Source organism: Phyllobates terribilis, unplaced genomic scaffold (genome assembly GCF_046119375.1).
Source record: "Phyllobates terribilis strain yellow unplaced genomic scaffold, ASM4611937v1 Scaffold_3__8_contigs__length_932513732, whole genome shotgun sequence".
NCBI lineage: Eukaryota > Metazoa > Chordata > Amphibia > Anura > Dendrobatidae > Phyllobates > Phyllobates terribilis.
The window spans coordinates 707,936,852-707,949,851 of NW_027362763.1; the positions used below are offsets into that span (position 1 = coordinate 707,936,852).

Below are 13,000 nucleotides of genomic sequence, written 5' to 3' on the forward strand. Positions count from 1 at the left end.
TGCCCACGAGTGACCACTATTCTTTTCCGTCTTAAGGGCCAGAATAGTGCACGTAAGGGTCGGGTCACACAACTGTATTTTCTCTCATCTGAGAAAATCGGTCCAATTCTGCTATTCACACTCTAATTAAAGTTTGATTACAGTGTGATCAGATGTTCTTGGATGAGGAGAAGATGGAAAAAAAAATTCTCCATTCTATTAGTCTGTGAAAACAGAACTACACTCAGATGTCATCCGAGTGCAGTCAGATGGTTTCCATGCACTCATTGACTTGCATGGCCAATTACGATCCGATTTATTGATGAAAATCGAGCATGCTGCAAATTTTTCCTCCGACAGACTGGGTCAGAGGAAAAAAAAAATCGGACGTGTGTATGGCCCCATAGACTAACATTGGTCTGAGTGCGATGTTTTGTCGGAAAGTACAGTCGTCTGCGCGAGCACTAATAGTAAGGCAGGTGCTGTACCCGTTTGCAATGCGGGAGAGCACACGGAGCAATTTGCAGACCTGACGGAAATATCTACAGTCATCTCAACCCTGCTCACAGCTGAGAGTTTGCTACAATTACAATTTGCTACAATTGCATCTCATCTAGAATCTAGACAATCTTCTGGGAGACATTGTAACCTGCACTGATACTTTGTTGCAAACAAACAGCACATGGGAGTAATTTGGATTGTTTAGACTGTATACATTGTAGCAAACCCTCAGCTGTGTGGAGGATCAGATCTGTACAAATTTTGGAATGTAAACTATAAAGAGGAGCATCTAAACCACAAGGTAATATTTTTGCAATAAAGTCTAATTGTTCGGCGGTGCGATATATGGAACACTATGATTGCTCTGCCTATGACCTGCCCCAGTCATCCTCATACTTCTCCCTGCCCACTGCTAATCTGCATCAGAAGACACTGTTCCCCTGCTGACTCTCCTGACTACAGCCATCCTCTTACAGTCACCAGCTAAATCCTACTAAACCACCAGAGGTCCTGCTACCCTCCCAGAGCCAGGCTTATACTGTCTGACTTAAGGTCCCAACACCTTGGCAGAGGCTGAAGATGCTGCTTAATAATCCGAGCAGCTTGCACTTCACCCCCAGAAGCATCATGAGTGCGCCAATCTGAAGATCACTGCAAATTCTGCGCTGTGCCAGGGCTGAATCTACCCAGGGTGCCAGGTCTTCCATCACCACTCCTTACCCTGGAGGAAGTAACATCCTTTTCTTCATCACTGTCAACATCCTAAATATTTGAAGTAAGTGAAATATGACAATATGATTGATTTGCAATTTTTTTTTTTTTAGGAAACTTTTTAGCAAATTGTTCGATTTGAATCAATTGCTATCAGGCGATGTATTTGTTAGAACTTTGTAGGATATTTGTATAGCAGGTCGGTGACTGCTGAGGATCGGGCTTACTCTGGATGGAAATAGGTCAATCTCTGGTGGGTTAATCTCCCAGTGCTGTCTCATTCAGCACTTTGTGTTTCCCAGATTTAATTGGGGCCAAAGAAACGTAATCATGATACGTTTCTTAAGGGTCTTCTTAAGGGTCTTCTTAAGGGTCGGTACGCACGCTGCAATTGCGGTGAACACACCCTTAAGGGGTCTCATGGGGATCTACACCCAGTAATGTCTATTAATGAGCAATTTCGGCTTTTAAATGTTCTTTCTTCCTATGTAGTCTTAAAGGGGTTTAATAGGATTTTAAAAAAAATGTATAAAAATATGGAATGGAATGAAATTTATAAAAAAATTGTTAAATCTGCCACTGCTTTGGTGGTGCCATTTGGTGTGTGCTTGCCTGCCACCTGTCCCTAAGGGCTCGTGCACACGGCCGTATTTTCAGTCCAAGTGTGATCCGACAAAACATGTTAGTCTATGGGACCGTGCACATGTCAGATTTTTTCCTCAGACCGTTGAGGTCCAAGGAAAAAAAAAATTGCTGCATACCTGAGATTGATCTAATATTCGGATTCAGCCATGCAAGTCAATGTGTGCGTGGAAAACATCGGGCTACACTCGGAAGTCACCTGAGTGCAGTGTGTTTTCTATACATTGACAGAATAGAGAAGATGGAGACATTTTTTTTCCTAACTTCTCATCCAAGAAAATCAAATCACACTCTGATCAAACGCTGACCCGATTCTCTCGGATGAGAGTAAATACGCTGGTGTGACCGGAGCCAAATGAATGGAGTTACATTTGTGGCCATTGCAATGGGACACTTCATTGCCTCATTCTCAGGCTCGCCATTAATCCCATCAGTGGACATGTGATAACTTAATAAAATGGGAATAACCACTTTAAGATGCTGTATAATTTAAGCAAATGTAGTTAAACCCGTGCCAATGTGTTGCCCTAATTTCTGTGACAATTCCATCATAAAAGGGGTTTATAGGGGGTGTCCAAGACTTAGGATCCCTAGGATAAGTCATCAATAAGAGATCAGTGCTGGTCTGACACTTAGCACTTCCACGATCAACTATTTGTAATGGTTGATCTTGGGTTCTCTGGCTAAGCTCCGATTCACTTCAGTAGGAGATGAGCTACAGTACCCGAGAATGGCCATTTACACAATGTATGGAGCTGTGGTGTCCCGGCTCCGGTACACTATGTACATCCGACCGCGATGGATCCTATCAGATCACTGGGGTGGGTGCCAAGTGATGGGCTCCTACTGTTTGATAACCTACCCTTTGAATAGGTCATAAATATCTAAGACCTGGAAAACCCCTTTAATATTTACTTATGTGCCATCTGTATGAATGGATGTATTTAAAAAGGCTTCGAACTGCGTTGTTACCAACAATGAAAAATTCTAAATGCCCCCAATTACACCCACTCCCCATCTTTCTACCTGCACTTTATCTCATATTTTTACAGCAAAAATGGGACATGATTTATATATATATATATATATATATATATATATATATATATATATATATATATATATGGTAAAGGTTGATTTCACACAGAGTTTTTGGAGACGTTAAAAAATTACGAGTTTTTCAAGCAAAATCTGATTCAGGAAAAAAAAAAAATTTGGAATAGTTTTTAGAAGCACATTTTCTTTTCCTGAATAAGTTTTGAAGAATTATGGAAGAACTTCCCCCTCAACCTTTTGATTTGACAATGCCTAGTTTGGAGAGATTTCCTTTAGGATCCGTTTCAAAAAAGTGACTGCGCTTTTTTCTTTTTACCAGGCATTTTTCAAAATCTGTTCAGGAAAAAAAACAAAAAAACTCAGAGAACTCCTCATATAAACAGCAAAATGAATTTCCTTAAAGGAATAAGGGAACGTGCGCACCATAGCAAGAAATGAACACAGTGCACAGCAATGGAAAAAAGACATCGCTGTGCACATGTTCAGTATTTTATTTAGTTTAACAGCTTTAGGATTCGGAAACTCTGAAGAGATTAAAAGAAGTAGCATGATCATTCTGCGCATGTCTTTGTCTCAGAGGCTGTCCGTTCTTTTAATGAAGAAATAATCGAAAATGATGGCCAAACCTATGGTGGAGCAAGAGATATTTTCCAGCTCCAAAGTTCAGGTTCAGGTTTGGGTACAATTCTGGTACCCGAACCAAACTTTGGAATAAATTTCGGTCAAACCCAATGATCCCGAACTTCTACTCATCCCTAGTCGTGTATGCATAGCTAGTGGACGGAAACTCCAAGTTTTTGAGGAGGATTCTGAGCATTTCCTCTCCAAAAACTCTTCAAAAAACTACATGTGCACATAGCCTAAAGCGTTTTTTTAGGAGGATTTTGAAGAGGATCTGCTCCAAAATCTCTGTCTGAACATTGCCTAAAAAGCACTTGTACTGCTGGAGAACCTTAGGTTACCTGCACTCCGAAGCTGGCCATATACCAGGCCATTAAATAGCTGAGCATTTGTGCACATGAGTGCTAAGCCAATTGTTCACTCGTTTTCAACAAGGAGAGAAGAGTGCCTGGCAGAGATTTACCTTCCTGAAAATAAAAGGATCGGGCATTGAAATCCCAACAGCCCGATCCTTCCATTGAACAGGAGCTGAGCTGCAGATCTTGGCAGCGGCCGGTACGCAGGGCATGAAGCTGTGCGGCTCTCATCTTGTCACCAACCTGAAGAGCTGATTGTGGTGGTAGGAAATGTTGGACCCCACCAATCTGATATTGATGACACATACTATGGATATGTCATTAATATTAGATGGCCGGACAGCCCCTTGTTATCTCAGGATCAGCAGGATTTTGGCATTTGATCCATTACCACATGGGAAATTATGGCATACCCATGCAGTAGAAGCCGAGCATGCACCCTACTTGTGTCTGCTTCACATTGTATTACCGTTCTGTACTGACAACAAGTGCTGGATTATCAGACTTTCTAGATTATTGGATTGAGGGTCTGTTTTTGGGGACATTTCCTGTTACCTCAGATGGATTTTTAATCCACAATCCTCACCTTTGTTTAAGACTGTACTATGTAGTCTGATTTTGGCTGACACTCTACACAGGATCAATTATGTTTAGAAACTTCTTGATTATGTTGCGCACCGTGGACAAAGGAACACCAAGATCTCTGGAGATGGACTTGTAACCTTGATATTGCTGATATTTTCAACAATTTTGGTTCTCAAGTCCTCAGACAGTTCTCTTCTCCAATTTGACTTTTTCTCTGTTTTGTTGTGTTGTACCAATGCACACAAAGGAAATAAACATGTGTATAACAAAATATGTGGAATTGCAATAATTATCTGTGAGAAATACTTCATTTTCTGGAACAATTTCAAGGGTGCCAACACTTTCGGCCATGACTGCTTGAAAAAAATGTGCTACAAAGTTATGTGAATGGCTGAATGATGCAAGTCTATGGTGAAATAAGAGCAATATGTATAATTTAGGAGGGCAATGTTGGATGAGGGCCTTAAGTGCCTCAATTGCCCCCTTTGTAGCATTGCAGAGCACAAGAGAAGTGCTTTCCCCTTAGTGGGACTCAGGGGCGCATAGACTGGCAGAAGGAGGAGAGCTGTGCAGCAGCATAGAAATGCTTGCGCAATAGTTAGCTAGCAAGTGGGGGTAAGTAGCACTAGCAACTTCAAAGCTTAATCAGGGGCATGGAGGAGCATGTAAAAATCTCCATTCTGAACTGGTGGAGTTTGCATTAGATGGAAAAGACCAGTCAACCATGAGAGTATTGTCATTGAGAAAGAGGGAAAGGATTGAGAGAGTGCGAACCCCAGTGAGAAGCACAAATGGAATCTGCTAAAAGAGCAAAGATGAGTCCGTAAGTTGTTGCAAGCATCAGAAAAATCCTCTTTTGAGATTGTTGCAATCATCAAGCTTGTTGCCTTACATAATACTGTAACCAGCAAGCTGGATGCCTCCCTTTGAGTAAAGTTATTATACTCATATGTCAACAGTCCCTCCTCCATCTCAGAATGGTGAATCCATTTCTCAGCTGCTACAGCCTACATATTATTTAGAGGGACTCTGTCAGCACAGAATGACTGCTCAAACCAAGTACAGGCGCTTGGTGCATCATGGCGGGGCCAAACATTTAAATACACCTTTCCACCTGCTTGTTTTCTCTCTATCTCCACGCCCCGTCTCTTCTTTGATTGACAGAGAGCCAGAGAAGGGCAGAGATAAAGGGAAAACAAGTAGGTGAAAAGGTGCACTTAAATGTTTGGCCACACCAAGGGTGCACCGAGGTCCTGTACTAGGTTTGATCAGTGATTCTGTGCTGATGAAGTCCCTTTAAAGGGGAACACCATCATCTGCAACCACCAAATCCATATACATGTAGAATTGTCTGCTAGCTATTGCATGAGTCTTTCGAGCTCATAGAAAATATACGCAGAAGGATTAAGCCATGCACTACAACATAACAATACTGTTAGTATGCTAAGACAAGACGGGAAAATGTAACAATGTAGAAAGGATTAGGAAATCGCATATTAGAACAGGCTGAACAAGACTGAGACGATGGTGATTTCCCATAAGGACATTATGAGTATAGTAATAAATAATGGTGCCCAGTAAAATATGTGTCCTCGGCAAACCACAGGTATCTGGCCACGACTGCCAGGAAGCCCTGGCATCAGAGAATATACAGAGGGACGATTATTCCAGCTTGTACCGCTCAGGATCACATTTTTACTGTTTATGGCAAATTGCACCACATTGTGTCCTCCAGTCTTTCTGATATCAGAGAAGGGTGATTAATTTTTTTTATTTTTTTTTACTTCAAGGCTATGTTCACACGTTGCGCATTTGCAGCATTTTTTTTAATGTAAATTAAAAGCTGCTTTTTACAGTACCAGCAAAAGCTACAGTATAAGAATTCAGAAATCTCATGCACACGATTGCTTTTTTTTTTTCTGACCAAATTGGAAAACTGCTGCTTTTTTGAAAACCTGCAGCATGTCAATTCTTTCAGCATTTTTTTCACCATAGAAAGCAATGAGAACGCGCAGAAACGCTGCAAAAAAAATGCAATCATGCGTTTTTTGCTGCGTTTTTCTTGACTGCAACTAACTTTATTAAACTGGTGCTGTAGATAAATAATACACATAATTGTAGATTGTAAACTCTTACGAGCAGGGTCGTCTTTATTTTTGCTTTAAGGCTGTGTGCCCACAATGCGTTTTTTAAGCATTTACGCAGCGACAGAAACGCTGCAGAAACGCTTAAAAAATGCTTGGTAGAAGGTCTGCCATGTTCCCCAATGATAATCCGCATGTGCTGTGCACATGCTGCGGAAATTTCCGCTGCGGGTTATCATAGCGGAAAAAAAACGCAGCACTACCAATTATTTTGTGGTAGCGCTGCGTTTTCGCCGCCATTGACTTGCATTGGAACGCATGGAATCCGCATCACTGCATCTGTACATGCAGATTCCATTCGTTTCAATATGCGGATGGTACCCGGGTCTGGAGGACAGGAGACTCTCCTCCGGACCCGGGTACCATAGAACCTGTAAAAAAAAGAATAAAATAAAAGATAAATATCATATTTACCTTCTGATGGCCCTCGGTGTCCTTGTCTTGGCTTGCCGGCAGATCGCGGTGGACTGAAGGACCTGCGCTGACATAATTTAGTCATGTGACGGCAGGTCCTTCAGTGTACCGCGAGCTGCCGGCAAGCCGCGACGCATCGAATCAAGACACCAGGGGCCATCAGAAGGTAAGTATAGATTTATTTTTTATTTTTTAACATTCTTTTGGTCACACTATATAAATCCATGCCGGTTGCATGGATTTATATAGTGTGAACAAGTTGTCAAGCACTTTCCAAGTGATGCTAAAATTGCTTGGAAAGCGCTTGACATCCCGAACGCTTCACATCCGCATGTCCCTGGCAAAAAAACGCATGTACAATCCGCATGTACAATCCACATGTACAATCCGCATGCACAATCCGCATGCACAATCCGCATGTATAATCCGCATGCGTTTTTTCTGCCAGGGACATGCAGAAACACTCAGGAAAGATCTGGAGCATTTCTGCATCGTGGGCACATAGCCTAATTATTGTATCATCTTTAGCTATGTTACTTATGACTGGTGTATATGAACCTCAAATTGTAAAGCGCTGTGGAATATGTTGGCGCTATATAAATAGACATTATTATTATTTTTATTATTATTATCATCTACAGCCAAAAAAATGCAGAAAAAAAAATGTGTTTTTTTTTAAAGCAGCTTTTTTTTACTGCCAAGAGAGCAAATTTTGGCTTCAGAAAAAAATGCAGCAAAAAAGCAATGTGTGAATATAGCCTAACCCTCACACTTTAAAAGTTTGTTAAAGGTATACTCATAGGATCACATCCCTGGTTATTTATTGCCGGACAGCAATCAATCACAATTACCAAGGCCAGCCTTACACTGGATGATTTCCTGTGCAACAACATCTATTATCACCTCGCATATGGTGTACGGTCATAAAGTGTGCAAACAGCCATGCTACAGTATATATCACAAAATATAATCACCCAGATGCACTGTGCTGAAATAGTAGTGCCATATGTTGGGAAATTAACACTTTCATATGGTTACCTAAATACTAATGCTATACAGTACTGCCAAAACATGCTATCTGCATAGGCGGAGCCCAGTGATTGGCTGCAGCAGTCTTGTAGTTGGAAATAGCTGTCTGCAGACAATAGGGAGATCATATAATATTACCAACTATTGCATAAGGAGCTCTACAGTGGGAGAACCTTTTTCCCAGCATCATAGACTCTAAATAGTCTTAAATTAAAAATTCTGTCTTTGGTCTACAGCTCTTGTGCAAATCTATATGTTTCCATAGTAACAGACTACAGACAAGCCCTGTGCGGTCAGATGCTGCAGTCATACTCTCCCCAACTTCTTGCTAGCTGACCAAATATAAATTAGCCATATTGGAGGATGAAAAACAGCCTGATTACAGGATGAGACTATACGGAGTTTGTTACTATGGAGACACATAATTCTGCACAAGAGCTGCAGAGACAAAACAAAAATTCATATTGGATGCATTGGAACAGTAAAAATTGCTGCAGAGGCAGATATTGCTGTTAAATTCGTCAACCATGTTTCCAAAAAGATATCTATGACTTTGCATTGGTCAGTAAAGGAGGGAGGAGGGATGTTGTTTTGGAACCAGTGAATGTGCTGGAAGATACTGTCTGTATTTAGCAAATTGTTGTTTGTCTGCTCATCCTTTGTCTTCGCCTTCAATTTACCGGTCCCTCTAGGGGCGGAAAATAATCACCTCTGCACCTTAGTGACGCTGCACTACAGGGACGTCGGAGCCCGGAGCTCACCCCTGGGGTCCATGTCATTTATAGCACATCAGTCTAAGGCGTAGAATACAGAATACAATACATATTCCATCTCACACAGGGGTCATCACAGGATCAGGGGCGCAGGGATCTCGGATTCTGAAACAAGACAAGAATGAGCAGGCCAGATGTAGAAGCTTTTATGACATCCCGGTGTAAAACGCTACTTGTTTTTATTATTACTACAACGTGCTATTATTTTTTTTGACTGTTTCCACATTTGTTGCATCTTTTTTTCCTGATGGCAGTGATTTGTTTTTGGATAGTTTTTAAAGAACCAATAAATTGTTGCACATTTGAAGGCAACTTCCTATTTTGGAATTTTTTTGGCACTTCAGCTGGCGTTGCACTTGGGTCTCCCTGCATAAATGTCATTAAAGAGCTGGGTCCGCGGTCACCCCCACCCATGCTATTTTTACTGTCTTGAAACATGATGTTATCTGGGAGCTAGCGTTGCCATCACTCTCCACAGCTGCTTTCACCACCCAGAAATGTGACATCATCAGTGATGTCCTTTTCAGGAGATGGGTTGATCTCTGTTCTGTTGACCAAGCACTGATTGTCAATTCTGGAGTATGCTTAGTACGTTTTCCCTGCTCTCCGCGCTCTCTCACTTTCAATACACTCTGGCATTGCACTCCCTTGCCAGCTCGTCAAAATAGGAGCAATAAGATAGGGGTGAATGATGAACCGCACTGTTAGGTTCACAAGGTGAGGTGGATCCTTTAAGCCCAAGGTCTGGGTGGGCACAGAGGCCAAGGGCATGGGTGCAGCAGGCGGGTGTTGGAAACATGTGGGAAACAGGTAGCAGAGTTACTATAATCTACAGGCAGACAGGAGACGACCTGGAGACCATGGACAGTCAGCAGGGATGCTGGAAATCGTAAGCAGGCAGGAGACATCCTGGAGAGTACGGACAGTCAGCAGGGATGCTGGAAATCGTAAGCAGGCAGGAGACGTCCTGGAGACTACGGACAGTTAGCTGGGATGCTGGAAATCGTAACAGGCAAGAGACGTCCTGGAGACCACGGACAGTCAGCTAGAATGATGGAAACTGTAGGCAGGCAGGAGACCACAGGCAGGCGGCTGGGATGCTGGAAACCGTAGGCAGGCAGGAGACATCCAGGAGACCACAAACAGGCAGCTGGGATGCTGGTAACCATATACAGACAGGAGACGTCCAGGAGACAATGGATAGGCAGCTGGGATGCTGGAAACTGTAGGCAGGCAGGAGACTCCAGTGGACCTCAGACAAGACGCTGGGATGCTGGAAACCATAGGCAGGCAGGAGACATCCAGGAGAGCATGGATAGGCAGCTGGGCCGGTCAAGGTATACTGACAAATTCAAAGTCTTAGTAGCACTGAATCTTAATACCAAGACACAGCTGTGTGTCTTGGTAGGCCTTATATTGGCCCAGGCAGATGATCACATGGGAGCATGCTGGCCCATCTGGGAAAGCCCAATATAGAGCACAACAGAGTTCAGCAGACTGGGGTGAGGGAAACCAAGCATGGATCCGGGACAGGTGTGTAACACGCACTGTCTATTAAAAGACAGTGATTGTGGGGAGGAGGGAGAACATACAAAGCATGTGTCAAAATTGAAAATTGGCACATTGTTAGTAAAGAGAAGTGACAAGTTGGCAAGGGAGCTCACGGCTATTGCAAATTGAAAGGGACAGAGCACGGCGACCGGGGAGAGCATACCGACCATGCTTCGGAATTGACACCTGGTGCATGGTCAGTAAAACAGAGACAGATGACGTCCCATTTCAGGACTTTGAAAGCCACTGTGGGGAGTGACCAGAGGGCCAGCCCCATAGTGACATTGTTTCAGGACAGTAAAAGAAGCAGAGTGTGTGGGGGGAGGGGAGATGGTCATTACAGTCTCAGTTGTTTGATGACTTTCCATTTGAGACTCCCCAGTGCATGCTGGGAATCTCAAATTAAACTTTATCGACAGTGGGGAAAAATTCTGAAACAGGAAGTCGGCATAGAGAAGGAACAGTAGGAAATTTTCAATCAATGTAAAGGACAAAAGTGTTTAGTTTTCAAAATTAGTTAGATGTAGGCATAGATTACTAGTTTTCAGAAAACCCCTTTAAGGAACCACTGGTTGTAACTGGGTCACTGTTGACATTACAAGATACTTTTGGCTGCTATTACATGGTGCTGAGGGTTTTGTTACGCAGACAGGGTGAAGACTCGCTGCTTAGCTAGAAGAGACTCCTGAATTAGCAAAGGGTTACCCCATTTTGTGGTCTGTATATGAGCCTACATTGCAGGGACAATTCTGGGCTCATTCTTACGTATCAGCTGGCTTGTGTGTGAAGGCTGCACCATGGCGTTTAAGGGCATTTTTATTGGTGAAATATAAACCTGAATATTGAAGAAGCTGTCACTGAGATCAGGTTCTCGGAAACCATTAGTAGCCCAAGTTTATGGCAAATTGACCCATTCGTACCGAGACATACACATTGATTAGAACATTTCTTACTATTAACCCTTTACTAGTATAGTGAGTGGCATATCAGGACATACTGCAGAAGTACACATATCCCGCCAACCATGACTGCTTATGCTGCTCAAACAAAAAAGTGTAATAGCCAAAATTGCAAAATTGTAAATACTAAACTGCAGGGGTGAACTGGTGAATGCCGCCCCCTGTAACCTGGAAGGTGTGATGGCGATGGATTAATCCCTTTCCCAATATGGCAATTTTCCATTTTTGCGCTGTAGTTTTTTTTCTCCTCTTCTTCTGAGAGCCCTGCATGTGTCACAGGTATATGACAGATGTGACACGTGGAGCCGCGGTGACACTTTAATCAATGCCGAGCACGCCAGAAATACTCGCCGAGCACCCAAGCGTGTTCGCCGAAGGGGTTAACAATTCATACTCGCTCAGCACTAATCAGCACCATCTGTAAAATGTTCTTTTATTTTGTTAGGACGTTAGAACATTTAAAAATGTAGCAGTAATTTTTCATTTAAACTTTACTGATTATCCCTTTAAGGCCACGGTCCCATTATTAGTATTTGGTCAGTATTCGGTCAGTGTTTTTTCTCAGGAGTGGGAGCCAAAACCAGGTGAGGAACAATCAGAGAGAAGGTATAATAGAAACAAGTCACCAATTCTGCATTTATCACCCAGTCCTGGTTTTGGCTCCCACTCCTGAGAACAAATACTGATCGAATACTGACCAAATACTGATAGTGGGGCCGTGGCCTAATCCAGAGAGTCACCATACAAAAAAAATTAATACATAACATTTCCCTAATGTCTGCTTTACATCAGCACCATCTGTAAAATGTTTTTTTTTATTATTATTATTATTATTATTATTATTATTATTTTGTTAGGATCTTAGAAGGTTTAAAATTGTAGCCACAATTTTTCATTTTTTTTTCAAGGAAATTTAGAAAACTTATTTTTTAGGGGCTTATTCAGTTTTGAAATGACTTTGGGAGACCTATATACTGGAAAAAACAATATTAAAACAGAGCCCCTCAACATATTAACCCTTCAGTTGCTTTTCAGGAATTAATGCAAAGTGACATGACCGAAATGAAAAAAAAATTATATTTTTACCACCTTAAATGTTGCTAACATCTCAACTGGCACCTATAGCTTAAATATTACTTTATATCTTATATCTAATTATATCTCATATCCGTAAAAAGACGTATTGGTGGTCATCACTAAGGGGTTAAAACCTCTGCTTGCTGTCAGCAAATAAAAAAACCTTTTGAGTCAGTAAACCTGTCCATAACCAGACTTGGTGTCTGCTGAGAAGTGGGTACAATTGTATCCAGTCTAGACAATGCATGGTGGTCTCCAGACTGACACATTGTAGCAAACCATCAGAGAGCTGTATCTGTTCTCCCACTGGTGATATGCTGGGCTCACAGAGCATTGTCTACACTGGATACAATTGTATCTACTTCTCAGCTACCTATGGACAAGGATTACTGCTTCATTCAAGGACAGAAAAAAACAATAAAACTTGAAACATAAAGTCTATTAGAAAGTTCTTTACTTTTTTTTTTTTTTACTGTAAAATGATTAAGCTCCACTTCTATATATCCAGAAAAAAAAAACTTTCATTGTTTTTCATAGGCCACATTCACACGTTCAGTATTTGGTCAGTATTTTACATCAGTATTTGTCAAAGTCAAAACCAG

General features: G+C 41.9%; 1 protein-coding gene across 1 annotated transcript in view; it reads left to right on the forward strand.

The window, feature by feature from the left end:
* The first annotated feature begins 865 nt into the window (after window positions 1–865).
* The window catches only part of RD3 (RD3 regulator of GUCY2D), a 35,849-nt gene continuing 23,714 nt past the window's right edge, over window positions 866–13,000 (forward strand). The window contains exon 1 of the mRNA XM_073671988.1: window positions 866–1,255. The gene's annotated coding sequence lies outside the window, so the exon portion shown is untranslated. The remainder of the gene's footprint in view (window positions 1,256–13,000) is intronic.